Source organism: Cervus canadensis, chromosome 1 (genome assembly GCF_019320065.1).
Source record: "Cervus canadensis isolate Bull #8, Minnesota chromosome 1, ASM1932006v1, whole genome shotgun sequence".
Classification (NCBI taxonomy): domain Eukaryota; kingdom Metazoa; phylum Chordata; class Mammalia; order Artiodactyla; family Cervidae; genus Cervus; species Cervus canadensis.
Window position 1 is genome coordinate 71,524,205 of NC_057386.1, and position 18,695 is coordinate 71,542,899.

The 18,695-nt window shown below is 41.3% G+C and overlaps 1 protein-coding gene across 1 annotated transcript in view; it reads right to left on the reverse strand.

The window, feature by feature from the left end:
• MMAA (metabolism of cobalamin associated A) overlaps window positions 1-5,705 on the reverse strand; it is a 54,320-nt gene extending 48,615 nt beyond the window's left edge. Inside the window, exon 1 of the mRNA XM_043485200.1 lies at window positions 5,622-5,705. The gene's annotated coding sequence lies outside the window, so the exon portion shown is untranslated. The remainder of the gene's footprint in view (window positions 1-5,621) is intronic.
• Between the last annotated feature and the right edge of the window lie 12,990 nt (window positions 5,706-18,695).

Sequence of the window (18,695 nt, forward strand, 5' to 3'; positions counted from 1 at the left end):
GAGTGTTTATCTTTTAAGCATGCTTTGTGAAGAAATTGGCAGTAAGTACAAGCCTTCTTTTCCACATAGAAGTAAACTGTTTATCGAGATGAAAGTGTTTAAACAAGCTCTTAAAATCATGGATGAGATAAAAGCATTTCTCCATGACACTAGTAATGCCATTTTTTAAAAGTAGTTTTTTCAAGTAGCATATTTCAATGATATATTCTATTTTTTAACAGCCTTAGTCTATCACATCAGAGTATACATTTTTATCATATAAAATATTGTGGCCTTCAGGATTTCTTAAAAGGATCAAATTATGGTATAAATATCTTAAGTTTGATTTTAACATGTGATTTTTTTTCACTCATTGGAGAAATTTAAGACATTATGGGATGTGCTTGTATGTCATATCCCTGAAAATAAGATAAATAAAAGAAACTAATGCAAATGCCGTCCTGAAATCTGGAGAAACACTTTCCAGAGCCAAATGAAATCAAAGTGGAGACCTACTCCATTTATTGTCATCTTGCCATTCCCGTCTCCAGAACACTGAATTTGCGACAGAGAACATTCTGGATATTACGTGTGGCAATTTTTTTAATCCTAAATTTTTTCTTATCCTAAAAATTAAAAAAAAATTTTTATCCTAATAACTGACTTACTGCTGAGAGAGAAACCAGGATATATACTTTCTGGGTATATGTTTGAGACAGATTTAGGAGTATCAGAGGTCATGAAAAATTTTACTAATTCTGATGGCCAGTAATTATGGTTAGATTTTCTATTTCAGTCAAAATAGAGTAAGAAAAAAATCTGGAGAGTTCCCTGGTGGGCTAGTGGTTAGGATTGCTTTCATTGCCATGGCCCAGGTTCAGTCCCTGGTGAGGGAACTGAGCCCGTACAATCCTCCTGGTGTGGCAAAAAAAAAAAAAGAATCTGACCGGATGTGTGCCTCTGGTGCTCCCTCTTTTAGTGGGTTAAAGAAATCTTGGTGAAAGATTATGAACAGTATTGTCCCTTTCACTGATATAAAATAATAATTATTATCATTCATAGAAAACTATTTTATTTCAGATGAACCTTGCAGATACTATGCAAAGTGAAATAAGGGCAGACACAGAAGGACAAATATTAATGATTCTATTTATACAAAGTATAAGAATAATTTGTAGAGACTGAAAGTAAAATAAAAGTTACCAGGGGTGTGGGGGTGGGAGGAGGGAAGTGGGGCATTAGTGTCTTATGGGTACAGATACAGGTACCGGTATCTATTTGGGATGATCAAAAATTTCTAGAAATGGATGGTGATGATAACTGCATAACAATGTGAATATACCTAATGCCACTGAACTGTTACACTCAAAAATGGTTAAAATGGTAAATATTATATCTATTTTACCACAGTGAAAAATGATATTTTATTGCCATTTTAGAACTGTGACAAAAATTAATTTTAACATATACCCCACGTGGTTAGTCTTATGTAAGCCAAACACCCAACAAGCACCTGGGTACACTGGAAGCCAGCTCTGGAAATTCTCATCACGTCCTGTTGAAACATCAGTTTCTACAGACCAAAGGATATGAGAACAGATTGGCAAAAGCCAAGAGGAGGTCTTGAAGAATGATGGCTGGAGGTGAAAGTCGGAGCCCCTTGCGGTTGGCTGTGGAGAGTCCACTCTCCTCTAGAGTCTGGAAAGAAATTAAATGTTTGGTGTGTTTCTCACCAAGGAGAATTCTGTTCAGTGTCAGGCAACAGAACACACTGGTGGCTCTTTGTTTGGCAGTTGTATTTATTTTGCACTTCATAATTTTTTTAATTTCTATTTTACTTTTGGTTGCACCTCGTAGCGTATGGGCTGGACTGCCAGGGAAGTCCCTTACTTGCACTTTAACTCTTTTAGGCATGTTCAACTGGAAACCTTTGGCTACGGAATTTCTTCTTTAGGCAACTGCAGTAATTGAAACAAGAGGCCTTTGGGGCTTAAAACAAAGAGGAGCATCTCCTTGGCTTTAACTGGAAGACAGGCTCCTCAAGTAACCCATGGAATGCTAATAAGGGTTTTATGAGGAAAGCTATCTATGGTCCAGTAAGTAGTAGTTGCTGCAGGTTTCTCCACTGCAGAACTTTCCAGAGTGTTTTTTGAATCAGTAAAAGAGTGTGCGTGCAAGCTAAGTCGCTTTAGTTGTGTCCGACTCTGTGCAACCCCACGGACTATAGCCTGCCAGGCTCCTCTGTCCATGGGATTCTCCAGGCAAGAATAATACTGGAGTGGGTTGCCATGCCCTCCTCCAGAGGATCTTCCAGGTGCAGGGATTGAACCTGCATCTCCTGCATCGCAGGAGGATTCTTTACAGCTGAGCCACTGGGGAAGCCCCAATAAAAGTTAGCCCTTTCTTTTAATTTAAAACAATTTTAATACAAGTTTTAAAGGTTACTTTTCACTTACGCTTATTGCAAAGTATTAGCTCTATTCTCCATATTGTGGAGAATAGAACCTGTCTTACACCCAATAGTGTAAGTTAGTCCTTTCTTAAATCTTGCTGATATTGTAGTAGGTCTTAAAGTTGAACTCCTTTGTACTTTTTACAGAGTGTTTTGTGGCATGTGTGTTCTGGGGAGCACATCCTGGGGAAGATTGGCCCTAAGGAATTGTGATGCTGTGATAAGAAATATTTATTCGGCTTTCCCCTCCATTTCTGACACAGAACACTTAAAACTCTTCATATTTTCTAACTGATAAGAATGATAAAGGTATCTTTTTTAGTTGATTGACAATATTATGTTAGTTTCAGGTGGATAGCATAATGATTCAATATTTTTGCAAATTATATTCCATTATAGGTTATAAGACAATGGGTATAATTCCCTGTGCTATACAGTGTATACTTATCTATTTTGTATATAGTAGTTTGTCCCTTTTCAGTTCAGTTCAGTTCACTAAGCATAATATTCTGTGGGTCCATCCATGTTGCTTCAAATAGCAGTATATCATTCTTTCAAGCTCATCCCTTGACTTCTGGGGAGGGGAGAGGGACTGGAAATTGAATCAATTGTCAATGGCCAATGATTTAATCAACCGTGCCTATGTGATGGGGCTTCCCTGGTGGCTCACATGGTAAAAAATCTGCCTGCAATGTGGGAGACCCAGGTTTGATCCCTGGGTCAGGAAGATCCCCTGGAGAAGGGAATGGCTACCCATTCCAGTATTCTTGCCTGGAGAATCCCATGGACAGAGAAGTCTGGCAGGCTACGGTCCATGGGGTTGCAAAGAGTCAGACACGACTGAGCAATTAAGCACACACACATGCTTATGTAAACAGTTGTGTGTGGTATGTATGCGTCTGTGATGTGTTTGTGTATGTGTGTATGCATATGTTGGGGTGAGAGCTAGTCTTGAGGAACTGAGCCCTTAACCTGTGGGGTTCTTGGTAGGTAAGTGTCAGAAATGATTTAAATTGCAATACACCCAGCTGGTGTCAGAGAAATTCTTGGTGATGAGGGCAAAACCCACACGTTGGAATTTGTCTCAGAATTAAGAAAATAATTTATACTGTTATTTCTTTGCTTCTCACTCATGTCTTATATGATCACTGCAGGTTATCTATCAGTGGCTCAGTTGCTCTCAAATGATCTTAACACTTTTTGTGATATAATATGTTTAAAGTAATATTCATTGTTTCTTTCTTATTAGAAAAAGCAATGCAATCTTATTGAAGAAAAATTGCAAAACACAGATCAGTAAAAAGAGTAAATAAAACACCTATCTACGGGTAATCAGACTTTATTTTCTTGGGCTCCAGAATCACTGCAGATGGTGACTGTAGTCATGAAATTAAAAGACGCTTCTTCTTGGAAGAAAAGCTATGACCAACCTAGACAGCATATTAAAAAGCAGAGACATTACTTTGCCAACAAAGGTCTATTTAGTCAATGTTATGGTTTTTCCAGTAGTCGTGTATGGATGTGAGAGTTGGACCATAAAGAAAGCTGAGCATCGAAGAATTAATGCTTTTGAACTGTGGTGTTGGAGAAGACTCTTCAGAGTCCCTTGGACTGCAAGGAGATCCAACCAGTCCATCCTAAAGGAGATCAGTCCTGGGTGTTCATTGGAAGGACTGATGCTGAAGCTGAAACTCCAATACTTTGGCCACCTGATGCGAAGACCTGACTCATTGGAAAAGACCCTGATGCTAGGAAAGATTGAAGGCAGGAGAAGAAAGGGACGACAGAGGATGAGATGGTTGGATGGCACCACTGACTCGATAGACATGAGTCTGAGTAAGCTCTGAGAGTTGGTGATGGACAGGGAAGCCTGGCATGCTGCAGTCCATGGGGTCACAAAGAGTCAGACATGACTGAGCGACTGAACTGAGGGGCAATCATTGTTAACAACTGTTAGTTATCAATTCAGCTCTCTTTTTATTATAAATATATACACATTTATTTACTACAAACAGACCATCCAGTATACAGTTTTAAGAATCTGATTTTTAAATTAACAGTCTACCACAAACTTGTCCCCATTGCAACAGATATTCATCCACAGTATAATTTTTGTTGTTCAGTCGCTAAGTCATGTCTGACTCTTTGAGACCCCAGGAACTGCAGCATGCCAGGCTTCCCTGTCATTCACTATCTTCCTGGAGTTTGCTCAAACTCATATCCATTGAGTCAGTGATGCCATCCAATCATCTCATCCTCTGACACCCTTTCTCTTGCCCTCAATCTTTCCCAGCATCAGGGTCTTTTCCAATTAGTCAGTTCTTCGCATCAGGTGGCCAAAGTATTGGAGCTTCAGCATCAGCATCAGTCCTTCCAATGAATAATCAGGGTACATTTCCTTTAGGAGTGACTGGTATAATTTTTAGAGGCTAAAAAATTCCATATTTACAAATATATATGCATAGTAATAAAATGCATTTCTGAACTATTGGCACAGACTTTGTAGTTTTAGGAAATATGTAAATGCCTTTATTTATTTTATCTCTTCTGTCTTGCACTTTAATGCAGTTATAAAGAAAGGATTTAGTCCATGTGGCCTAATCCCCCCACAGCTGCATTTTGGCTATTTGGATATACCCACAGCTGATCAAGGTTATGTGTGTTACTATTTTTGCCTATACTATAGTTCTCAGATGAATTGTGGAAAGGGACCTCAGTTTCTAGAGACACCTGTTAGTAGTTCACATGTATTTATTTATGCATTAATAGTCATCTTATTGTGTGACCAGACTATAAATGGTAGTTAGCAACTGAAACACAAAGTTCTTTATGGAAAATGGGAAAAATCCAAAATTTTTTCCAGGAAAGGAATTCGGCTTTTGAACTGAGATCTGTGGAGGGACACCAGCACTTTTCCAAAGGTGATGCTACCTAAGTATTTCCACATGCCACCCAAAGCCTATTTGTAATTATGTGTGTATTTCAAAGGCCCTCCGAGATCAAAAGGGATTGAGGACTGCATTCCCCTGGCGAACCTCGGTTTCCCAGGAAGGAAAGAATGTGTCGGTGAAATGAGCCATTTCTCTCTTGACTGTTTTCAGTGACCCCAGTGAGGCTCCTTCCCTTGTCAGTTACGCTTCCTTTTTCCTCACTGACTCAACACTACCCACAGAAATCATGGCAGACTCACGCTTCCTGTGAGTTCAGCTGAGTTCCCACGCTGTCCTTGGTGAGAAGGACTGCTTCAGTGGTGAAAGAACAAGTTCCCTGCAATCTGAAGCCCAAAGTAGAAATTAAAATTGTGAACAGGATATTTTGACATTAAATTAAATAAAAAATGGAAGAGTATGTCCTTATTTTTAAAAAATATGGGCAATTGATTCACTTGGATTATATTACTATTTCTAAATCATAAGCATCTCTAATCACATACCAGAATAAGTACAAACTGATAAACAAAATATTAAAGATCACTCACTTCAAGAAACAGAGCTAGTCTAATTCTAAAATCTATTTTAGTTTTTTTATTACATATAACTTTCCCAAATCATGCAGCCATTTCTAAATATATTTCTGTGAAATTAGAAAATAGATCTTGTGGTTCCCCCAAAGAGGGCTTTTGTTACCAATAAATGAACTACACACACACACACACACACACACACACACACACACACATGCATGCACTCTTCATCCAGTTTCCAATAATATTTTCAGAGCAGGTGTTAACATTGTTGCATGCAAACATCTGAGAAATTTTACAATTGAAAACAAAGTCAGGATTCATACAAAAAGTCCCAAAGAAATACTTAATTAATGCTCCAAAAAGTAATTGTTGATTGAAACCCTGTTCTTCAGTCAATGCATCTCCCAGAAACAAACAAAAAATATGTATTTGTCAACAGAAATATATTTCTATTTTCACTTAAAATGACCCATCTTACTCACATGTTTTCCCCTTTCTCTACACACACACACACACACCTATCACACCTATTCATGCACACACAATTAGACAACAAGTACCCCAAAATATTTCTTGAACAAATGATCTTTTCTTAGGAAATTCTACATGACCTGAGTAGAATTATTTCTTAAATCAAAACACTTAAGAGAGACAAGACGTTTAATGAAAATATACAAATTTTGACAGACGTTTAGATCTGGAAATGACTTAACAGATCATTTTATCCAACTCCTTCACTGTATAGCTGAAAAACTCCTGCCCAGGGAAGACAAGTTGAGCTATCCTAGGCTATACAGCCATCTGCTGGCAAAGCTGACACTGAGAGACTTCAGGCCTCCCAGGTCTCCCCACACCCTGTGCTAACCACTTTACACTTCTACTCTATCATCTTTCTGCTATATGTTTGGTGAAATCTACATGTGCAATAGCAATAATATATATATGTTTACAAAATATAAAATGGCCTTTACTGAAAATTATGCTACTCACGAGTCATTTCCTTAAAGAAACCGTCACTTACCTCTCAGACTTGGCCAGCAAGCCCGCATTCAGTCATTAGACTATTGTGCCACTCCTTCAAAGCACTCACCACAGATGTAATTTTACATTTGCTTGTGTGATCTCAAGACTGTAAACTCTATGAGAGCAGAAAATATATCTACTTTTGCTCACCTTTATATCCTAACCATCCAGCCCCAAATAGATCTTATTATATTATATTGCACAGAATTAATGCTTAATTATTTATCAAATGAATGGCGAACATTTCTGCTAATGATTGAACAAATTAATGCTGAGTTAACATATACACATGCAATTATATATCTGTATTTCTCTATCTCTTTCTATATATATATATATATATATATATGCATATATATATTCTTATTATATATAATAGGAGTGGGCTCATGCATTATGAGGTTCAAGAAATCCCTTGACCTGTTATCTGCAAGATGGAGAACCAGGAAAGTTGGTGGTATAATTGGTCCCAATCTGAAGATCTGAGAACCAGGAGCACCAGTGTCCAAAAGCAGGAGATGGTGGATTTCTCAGCTCAAACGAAAAAGAATATATACCCTTGCTCTGCCTTTTTAATGTATTCAGGCCCTCGACAGGTTGGATGGCGCCCCTCTCTGCTTCCACTGTCACATCTCCTCTAATTCTGACTCTCTAGCCTCCCTCTTTCCCTCATAAGAACTTTCGTGATTACATTGGGACCATCAAATAATCTCTCCATTTCAAGATATTTAACGTAGTCACATCTGCCAAGTCCCTTTTGCCTTGTAAGATAACATATTCACAGGTTCTAGGGTATGCCTAGCAAAATTTGTGGAATTATTTTAATAACAATGAGACCTGTTGTTGTGAGTTTAGCATGACAAAGCTAAAAGCTTCCAGTGGTGAAAGATAACAGGTCATCTAAAAACAGATTGATAATCTGTTGCTACGGGTTTCTCACAGCAATTCTAGAAAGGAAAGAAAAACTCTTATCAGTGCTTTCAAAGGTTTTAGGGGGGAGTCATTGTCAACCTGGAATTCTGTACCCAAACTGTCCATCAACAGGGAGAGCAAAATGTGAAACATTTTCTCAAAATTTACCTTCATTTTTTTTTTATTTTAAAGGAAATAACTTTTTGTTGAACTCCAACAAAATGAGGAGGTAAACCAATAGACAGGATGATATGAATCCAGGAAACATAAGTTCAACTTGGGAGAGCAGTGAAGGTAAGTCCTGAGAAAGTGGCTGTCTACTGGGGCTAGAGAATGATGTATGTGGATTGGAGGTGGGGGGAACTGCTCCAGAGAATGGGGGATTCGGTGGACTAAACAGTATGATAAAACACTGGTAAATCTTGAAATTGTGATAAAAGAACAGCAGGGTTCAAAGAGAAAAGCAGAAGCAGTTAGAGATGATAGAAGATTGATAGATGAAAGAATAGATAGATTACAAAGGGATTGACTTACTGGATTGAGGGGTTGGGTACACAATTCTCAAGTCCATAGGCCAGGCTGTCAGGAAGAAAACATCATGGCAGGCTTGAAACCATGGGCACAGGCTGAAGCTGTTGTGCACAGGTCCAGAGAGATGTCTTCTTTTTCTCTGAGAGAAACTTCACCCCATCCACTTTAATCCCCCTTACTTAGAACCAACTGCCTGGGGCCTTTAATTACCAAAATCTCTTCACAGCAACACCTTGATTAGAGTTTGAATATCAGAACTCCAGACTAGACAAGCTGACATATCAAAAACCTCATCCCACGTAGGCAAAAGAAAAGAGAAGAAAAGGAATCAGAAACTACAAGGAAAAAATTCCCATCATCAGAAGGTTATAGTCCACTACTGTGTAGCACAGGGAACTATATTCAATTTTCTGTATTAACTTATATGGGAAAACAATCTGAAAAAGAAGAGAGATATGTGTATGGATAACTGTTTTGCTTTGCTATACACCTGAAATTAACATATCATTGTAAACCAACTATACTCCAATACAAATTTTTAAAAACATAAAATTTTGATAATCAAAAAAAAGTACATCTAAGTAAAAAGCAAACTAAAATTAAATGTTATTTTGGTTACATGATAGAACACAGAGGAGGAGAATCCATTTGAACTTAACCATAGACACATTTTCCGTTGAGTGGCATATCTGTGATGTTGGAGCCATTGAGGAGGCTGGGCAATCTTACGACTAAGCTTGGGACTTGGCTCTAGGTGGATACTATTTACCTAGTAATGATAGTAAACACTGTTTACTGGCCTGGAACATGTAGAATCAACCTGTGGGCAAATCACAGGACGCTTGACTTTGTTTAAGGAACACAGCGTAAATGCTTCAACCTTGACATTGTACAAACAGAGGTTCAGGTTACAAGGCCGGGAGGAGAAGTTGAGGGCGAAGTGAAAGAGACAAGAATTGTGAAACTGCTGTACTGGGAGTGTAATGGGGAAGAACAAATCTGACTCCATACTGGATCCCTTTCTTTGACTTTAACCTTTGCATGCTATTGCTTTTTCTACAAGTTAATCACCAAAAACAGGGCTTCCCAGGTGGCTCAGTGGGCCTGCCAATGCAGGAGACGTGGGTTTGATCCCTGGGTTGGGAAGAGGCCCTAGAGAAGGAAATGGCAACCCACTCCAGTATTCTTGCCTGAGAAATCCCCTGGACAGAAGGAGCCTGGAGGGCTACAGTCCACGGGGTCGCAAAGAGTGGGACATGACTTAGCGACTAAGCATGCATGCAGTCCCTAAAGAGATGTTGCCTATAGCTTAGACAACATTAAGACATGACTTAGTGACTAACAACATCACCTTGTCTAATTTATCTCCTCACTTCCCTCTCTTTGCTCTAGAAAAGATACTAGCATCCAAACCTGGGCAAGATGATGCTTTGGACACTAGTCCACCATCTTCTTGGTCTGCTGGATTTCTGAATAATGTCATTATTCTTGCCTCCAACAACTTGTCTCTCAATTTATTGGCTTGTAGTGCAGAGAGAGCACAAACTTGGAATCCATTGACAGCAGGAGGCAGGAAGGGGATGTGGGAGCCATACAGATTAGCTAAATCTTCTATCACAGGAGGGAATCAATACACAAGGTCCAGAATTGATAAATCAAGACCTGGACATCAGTTCAGTTCAGTTCAGTTCAGTCTCTTAGTCATGTCCGACTCTTTGCGACCCCATGAATCACAGCATGCCAGGCCTCCCTGTCCATCACCAACTCCCAGAGTTTACTCAAACTCATACCCATCGAGTCAGTGATGCCATCCAGCCATCTCATCCTCTGTCATCCCCTTCTCCTCCTGCCCCCAATCCCTCCCAGCATCAGGGTCTTTTCCAATGAGTCAACTCTTCGCATGAGGTGGCCAAAGTATTGGAGTTTCAGCCTCAGCATCAGTCCTTCCAATGAACACCCAGGACTGATCTCCCTTAGGATGAACTGGTTGGATCTCCTTGCAGTCCAAGGAGTCTTCTCCAACACCACAGTTCAAAAGCATCAATTTTTTGGTGTTCAGCTTTCTTTATAGTCCAACTCTCACATCCATACATGACCACTGGAAAAACCATAGCCTTGACTAGACAGACCTTTGTTGGCAAAGTAATGTCTCTGCTTTTTAATATGCTATCCAGGTTGGTCATAACTTTCCTTTCAAGGAGTAAGCGTCTTTTAATTTCATGTCTGCAGTCACCATCTGCAGTGATTTTGGAGCCCCCCCCAAAATAAACTCTGACACTGTTTCCACTGTTTCCCCATCTATTTGCTATGAAGTGATGGGACCAGATGCCATGATCTTATTTTCTGAATGTTGAGCTTTAAGCCAACTTTTTCACTGTCCTTTTTCACTTTCATCAAGAGGCTTTTTAGTTCCTCTTCACTTTCTGCCATAAGGGTGGTGTCATCTGCATATCTGAGCTGATTGATATTTCTCCTGGCAATATTGATTCCAGCTTATGCTTCTTCCAGCCCAGCGTTTCTCATGACATACTCTACATATAAGTTAAATAAGCAGGGTGACAATATACAGCCTTGACGTACTCCTTTTCCTATTTGGAACCAGTCTGTTGTTCCATGTCCAGTTTTAACTGTTGCTTCCTGAGCTGCATATAGGTTTCTCAAGAGACAGGTCAGGTGGTCTGGTATTTCCATCTCTTTAAGAATTTTCCACAGTTTATTGTGATCCACACAGTCAAAGGCTTTGGCATAGTCAGTAAAGCAGAAATAGATGTTTTTCTTGAACTCTCTTGCTTTTTTGATGATCCAGCAGATGTTGGCAATTTGATCTCTGGTTCTTCAGCCATTTCTAACACCAGCTTGAACATCTGGAAGTTTACAGTTCATGTATTGCTGAAGCTTGGCTTGGAGAATTTTAAGCATTACTTTACTAGCGTGTGAGATGAGTGCAATTGTGCAGTAGTTTGAGCATTCTTTGGCATTGCCTTTCTTTGGGATTGGAATGAAAACTGACCTTTTCCAGTCCTGTGGGCACTGCTGAGTTTTCCAAATTTGCTGGCATATTGAGTGCATCACTTTCACAGCATCATATTTCAGGATTTGAAATAGCTCAACTGGAATTCCATCACCTCCACTAGCTTTGTTCATAGTGATGTGTTCTAAGGCCCACCTGACTTCACATTCCAGGATGTCTGGCTCTAGGTGAGTGATCACACCATCATGACTATCTGGGTCATGAAGATCTTTTTTGTACAGTTCTTCTGTGTATTCTTGCCACCTCTTCTTAATATCTTCTGCTTCTGTTAGGTTCATATCATTTCTGTCCTTTATTAAGCCCATCTTTGCATGAAATGTTCCCTTGGTATCTCTAATTTTCTTGAAGAGGTCTCTAGTCTTTCCCATTCTGTTGTTTTCCTCTATTTCTTTGCATTGATCACTGAGGAAGGCTTTCTTATCTCTCCTTGCTATTCTTTGGAACTCTGCATTCAGATGGGAACATCTTTCCTTTTCTCCTTTGCTTTTTGCTTCTCTTCTTTGCACAGCTATTTGTAAGGCCTCCTTAGACAGCCATTTTGCCTTTTTGCATTTCTTTTCCATGGGGATGGTCTTGATCCCTGTCTCCTGTACAATGTCATAAACCTCCGTCCATAGTTCATCAGGCACTCTGTCTATCAGATCGAGTCCCTTAAATCTGTTTCTCACTTCCACTGTATAACTGTAAGGGATTTGATTTCGGTCATACCTGAATGGCCTAGTGGTTTTCGCAACTTTCTTCAATTTAAGTCTGAATTGGCAATAAGGGGCTCTGGAAGCTTATTCCTCAGACCCTGGAGATGGCAACCAACAGGGACCAACAGAGGGCACAGTGGCTGCATCTGGGCAGGACGGTGAAGACAGAGGCGAGCAGAGCCCAGACAGCTGCTCTGCAGTAATGAGTCCTTCTGTGCTCTTTGACGGGTAATCAACCATGTGCTCATTATCTTTATGAAGAACTTAAATAATTGTATTTGTAAACAAAATCTCAAACCAAAGCAAATGGTCACACGAGGTTTGTAAGTGGTGAAAGGTAGGCACAAGAGAGAACTGTGGTGGTCACAGTATTTACAAGGGGAATCCAGGGTTTCCACCTAGTCTTCTGTTGCCTGTGTCCTCAATGAAGGCCCCTGAAGATTCACCTTTGGGGGCTCAATATTCAGTACGGTGGTGCACACACCCGGGCTGGAGACGGGGGAAGAACACCAGAGAAGAAGTCAAGTATAAAGTCGTAATAACTAAACGTGTGTGCGTGCTCAGCTGGCTGCTCTCTGCAACCCCATGGACTGTCGCCCACCAGGCTCCTCTGTCCATGGGATTCCTCCGGCAGGAATACTGGAGTGGGTTGCCATTTCCTTCCTCAGAGGATCTTCCCGACACAGGGATCGAACCCAAGTCTCCTGAATCTCCTGCATTGGCAGGTGGATTCTTTACCACTGAGACACCTGGGAAGTCCAATACCATAACGAGCAAAGTCGCTTCAGTTGTGTCTCTTTGCAACCCCATGGACATCCTGTCAAGCTCCTCTGTCCATGGGATTCTCCAGGCAAGAATACTGGAGTGGGTTGCCATGCCCTCCTCCAGGGGATCTTCCCAACCCAGGGATTGAACCCAAGTCTCTTACGTTTTCTGCATTGGCAGGCAGGTTCTTTATCATTAACACCACCTAGCATCTGACCCCTAATCACTATCAGAGGGCATTTCTCCAATCGCCAGTCCTCGTCAGGTCATCTGCCTGTTGGCTGCTCACACTTACGGTCAGCCCAGAGCAAACAACTACTTGACTACTGTGGGATGGAACCTGGGGAGGGGGGGACCATTTTGCCAGTGACCCCAATTCTATCAGAGTGTCACCCCACACTGCAGTTGATTAAGGCTGTCCTTGGAACCATCCCAAGGAACCATCTCCTTGGAGCCATCTCTTTGCAATTTCCTGGCAGCCCTGTTCCAAGGCTAGATGAAATCTTGACTTTTACCAGAAGCCACTCTCAGTAAACATTTGCTAGGTGGATGCCCGCATACATGAATGAATGAGGAAGCAGCTTGCACGTGGGGTTTGCAAACAAGCAGGGCAGCACGTGGGCACCTGAGGGTGTCTCTGTGAGGGTGGGGGGTGCCTGGTGAGCACGCGAGGCAGGTATTGCGGGGTATGGGGAGTGGAGGGCAGACTACAGTCTTCTCCTTCTCCTCTTCTTGCTTCAGCTCTGGACTCTGCTCCTGTTTGTCTCCTGCCTTGTCTCCTGTCTTTGCCCCTGGTCGAGGTTTCTGGGGGCCCCTCCTGCTCTACTCCGTTCTGTTCTGCATTTGCAATGTACCCCCAGCTGTTCCTCCTACAGAAGTGATGCTAATGCTTCATTTCTCCATATTTACATAAGGTTCTTATCATTTCCTTTCCGGCCTTTCTTCTTCCACACCATCTAGTCATTTTTCGGAATCTCACAGAGAGGACAGGTGTTTCAGAATGATAGTGACATACTTCACAGAGCTCTCCTGCAACCAGGAGCTTTCTTTCCCCTCCCCTCTCTCACACCCCTGATTGATTTGAGCCCTCTAAGTGAGACTTTTTCAGCAATAATTCTAAGATCTCAGGAGAATCACCGCAGGCGCAGGCAGTTATGCAACCTGGGAAGAAACGCCTGTTCTTCAGCGTTATTTAAAAGCCAAGGGAAAGGGGGTTGGGGAGGGATGGAGTGGGAGGTTGGGGTTAGCAGATATAAGTTATTATCTACAGCTTGGATAAACAATAAGGTCCTTCTGTATAGCACAGGGAACTATATTCAATATCCTACTATAGACCATAATGGAAAAGAAATTTTAAAAAGAATGTATAATATATGTGTATGTATAAATTCCCAGGCGGCTCAGTGGGTAAAGAATCTGCCTGCAATGGAGGAGACACAGGAGATGCGGGTTCGAGCCCTGGGTTGGGAAGAGGAAGGCATAGCAACCCACTCCAGTATTCTTGCCTAGAGCATCCCATGGACAGAGGAGCCTGGTGGGCTACAGTCCCAAAGAATCAGACAGGACTGCAGCAACGGAGCGCACACACACATCTGCACAACTGAATCACTGTAAATTAACTGTACTCCAACTTTTAAGAAAGCGAAGAAAATAGGCATGTGAAAATAGACTGTTTTGTTGCTTTTGACAGCAATTACACCAAGCTAGTAATTCTAAAGAGGGTCCCATTCCACAAGGAATGGAAACACAGAACTCTTTTTACTGTCCCCAATCAAAGAGCAGTGATGTTCCTCTTTCTAAAAGCATAAAAATGGAGTCAAAATAAGAATTTTCCAGGGAACTTCTGATGGTCATTTCCAACAGAGAAAACAAAGTAATAAAATTCATAGTCCCTTTAAAAGAGTTAAATAACTTGGTTCATGTACAAATAAAGCAAGTCATTTCGATTTTAGAAACCAAGAGCCTATGCAACTGCAGTTTTAAAGCTCAAACACAGCTCAGTAACTTTATTACAAAATTTGCATTCTGACCTGTAAGACAAATTTAAATGAAATTTCACAGTGTCTCCAAAACGCACGCAGGAAAAAAAAATGGAGTACTCAATAGCACTTAATTGTAGTACAGTTATGTAGTCTTGGTGTAAAACAGGGACCAATGTAACAGACATTTACCCCCAGTTTTAAAGTGGTACCTCTTCATATTATATTTAATTTAGGACAAGTGGGATCTTGACATCAGTTTAAGAATTTAAGTTCAAGAAACCTTGCTAGGAAAACTGTCAGAGCATCAGCCCTCTGATAGGATGGCAACATGGTTAAGGGGTGAGAAGATCCCTGGAGACTGGGTTCTAGATGTAGCTAAGACATCAAGGTGCTGCTGGGCCTTGGGCAAGCCACTCGGCTGCTTGGTCCTCAGTTTATTTCATAAAGGGACAGGGGTTCATAGCAGGCTGGATCTTAACCCCTTACTGGTCACGTATGGTTTTGAGAATGTCGTGAAATCTACAAGTCCACCTGAGCTTCCTTGGTGGCTCAGTAGTAAGGAATTTGCCTGCCAATGAGGGAGATGTGTTTGACTCCTGGGTCTGGAAGAGGAGAAGGAAATGGCAGTATTCTTGCCTGGGAAATCCTATGGACAGAAGAGCCTGTCAGGCTACAGTCCATGGGGTCACAAAGAGTCAGACATGACTCTTTCTCTCCTCACACACACACACACACACACACACCCATTTTCCAGGAGTTACCTAACCTCATGTTCATCCATTATGATGTTGTTTTCTGCCGGGAGCTGGCACACGAGATCCCACCCATGACAAGGTCATGAGGGGGAAAACCTGACAGGCAAGGCAGATCAGGTTTTCAGGGGTTTCGAAAAGGCCAGCTCATGAGATCCCACCCATGACAAGGTCATGAGAAGAAAGCCTGACAGGCAAGGCAGATCAGGTTTTCAGGGATTTTGAAAAGCCGCCCCCGGCGCTCACCTTAAAGATGATATCTGTCTTTCTGATGCCTGCCTCAATAGACTACTCCCTAATTTCTGTGACACAGGCAGAAGGCCTTCCCCGATCTCTTCCCAAATAAGAATCAATTTAGAACTTTAATCAATAAGTTTCCCAGGTGGTGGTATTTTATGAGATTATCCAGGGTGAAAGGAATGTTTTAATTTAAACTCCTTTGCTGGTAGTTTGTTAGCCAAATGCATTTATGCCTTGGTACTAATATGCATGATTGCTTATAATATCCTAATCATAAAATAGCATAAAGAACCTGATTATATAAAAGCCCTAATAGACATAGAGCCTTTTTGGGGGGTGAAGGAGTCCTATTAGAAAACATAAGAAAAATTATTCTAAAGGTGGTTATTGGGTTAACATTTGCTTGCTGTGTTTTTACTCTTGATGTGCTAAGGTTGTGTTATGGAAACTATTGTTAATATAGTTAAAGATCTAAAAAAATAAGAGCTTAGCCCTAGTGTGGTAACAATGAGATGGTTGTTAATTGTCAGCCAGGAGTGCTAGGCAGAGGCTGCCTCACCAAAGTCGCAGAGTCAGTGTGGGATAAACTTGTTAGATAAACTCAACTGACAACTTCTGCAGAAGGATTAATTTTTGTGCTAACAAGGTTATACTTCTCCTCTGTACTGTTGCCTTATGAGACTGCTACCTTTCAGTTAAGGTCACCATAGAAACAGAAAATAGGTTTACATTCACCTGACTTGCATAAAATGTTAATAGGCCCCAAGGCCAGAAGATAATGTACAAGACCCTCATAAACAAAGAAGTATACAGAAAACACCCTGGTTTCGTGAAGAACAAGCTGATGTAATGTTAAACTATCTTCCCCTTAGAAATGTACTAACTTAGCGTATAAAAGCTATGGTAAAAAATAAAGCATGGCCAGACTCTGCCAGACTCTGCCAGACCCTGCAAACACCCCCGTCTTGTCATTCTTTCTCTCTCTCTCTCTCTCTCTCTCCCTCGCAGACTTGGCCCCATCCAGGCTGGTCTCACGTGTCTTCTCTTTCTCGCCGACGCCGTTCATCCTGAGGGTACCCCCTGGATCCTGCCGAGGCTGGACCCCGGCAGTTTTCCACCCCAGTTTGAACAGGATCTCACATATATGAGCTTTTATGTCCTCCACACGTGCCCACAAATATAATTTAACTAAGAAACACTGGGCTGTCCAGGTGGTGCTAGTGGTAAAGAACCCACTTGCCAATGCAGGGAGACATAAGAGACACAGGTTCAATCCCTGTGTCAGGAAGATCGCCTGGAGAAGGGCATGGCAACCCACTCCAGTAATCTTGCCTGGAGAATCCCATGGACAGAGGAGCCTGGGCGGGGGGGCGTGGCTACAGTCCATGGGATTGCAAAGAGTTGGACACAACTGAAGCAATTGATCACAAGAAATACCACACCTAATTGGAAAACAAAAGCTTGCAAAATACTGTGAACATCACTTTCAGTTAGCACTGATGTGCAGTCTTGAAACAGTGATTCTGGGTACCACCTCTGCCACAATATGGGTTCAAGTGTCTTAACATTTTATTTCATAATGCAAAAATTTATAGTTTTAGACATGATCAAATGATGAATGCTCTTTATATTTCACAGTGGTTCTCAAACCTGAGACCTGATGCCTCCTTAAAAAATATACTTTGTAGTGGTCCTCCAGCTCAGTTCAGTTCAGCTGCTCAGTCGTGTCCGACTTTTTGCAACCCCGTGAACCTGCCCTAAAATGAAGTTCCCAGATAATATGGCTCCTTTTTCACCTTAACTTTTTTTTTGAATTTAAAAACATATTGAGAAGACAAATCTATCCAGTCCTCCAAGGAAACAAAAGTGATAGTAAAACTGAAATTCCAGCCCCAAGTTTGTGGTTGGTCCATAGATTAATGGACCTCATCTGCAATTTTTCTCCTGAGAAGAGTAAGGCCCCTCCTACAGGTCCCATGTCAGTTACTGTTTATTTTGTTATAAGGTTGTTATGACCACCATACTCCACACACTGGCAAACGAATTGTGCCTTACATCTAAGGGCCCTCATCTCGTCCCTCAAAGGGTGAACCTAGTTAGTCCAAAAGTCTTACTCTTAAGCCTAGACTGGTATCATCAACCAATCTAATTTGTGCTAAAGGAATAATTTTAAAAGGCAATTTATAATAAAGCATTTTGTATTTCAACATGTAAATGCTCAGGCACAGCTCTATTGGAAGATAAGAAGTAAATGAATGTTTGCCCATCTAAGTAGGATCAGTGTACACGTGAAGGAAATTTGCCACAGTGACTCAGACACAGCCAGTGGCTTCCCCCGGAGACGGGTGATTTCTGAAATGGTTAACATCTTTTGATAAAGTTTAGAGCCAAACAAAGCACATCCTTTCTACTTTGTGTTTAATGTATAATAGTGAGTCAGGGACTTCCTTCATGGTGTGATGGATAAGAATCCGTCTGCCAATGCAGGGGACATGGGGTTCAATTCCTGGTTCCAGAAGATTCCACATGCCTCAGAGCAACTTCTGAAGTTGTACCACAACTTCTGAGCCTGAGGGCTGCAGCCACTGAAAGCCACATGCCTAGAGCCTGTGCTCCGCAACAAGAGAAACCACCACAGTGAGAAGCTCATGCACCGCAACGAAAATTAGCCTCTGCTAGCCGCAACTAGAGAAAGTCCACAAGCAGCGACAAAGACCCATTGCAACCAAAAATAAATAAATAAATAAAAATCATATTTAGTCCACATCCAGGCTTGGATACAGATCAGCAGGCAGAATAAAGAGAGTCCCACAATTATGGGACATCTGGTATACTTTAGGGATTCCCTGGTGGCTCAGAGGGTTATG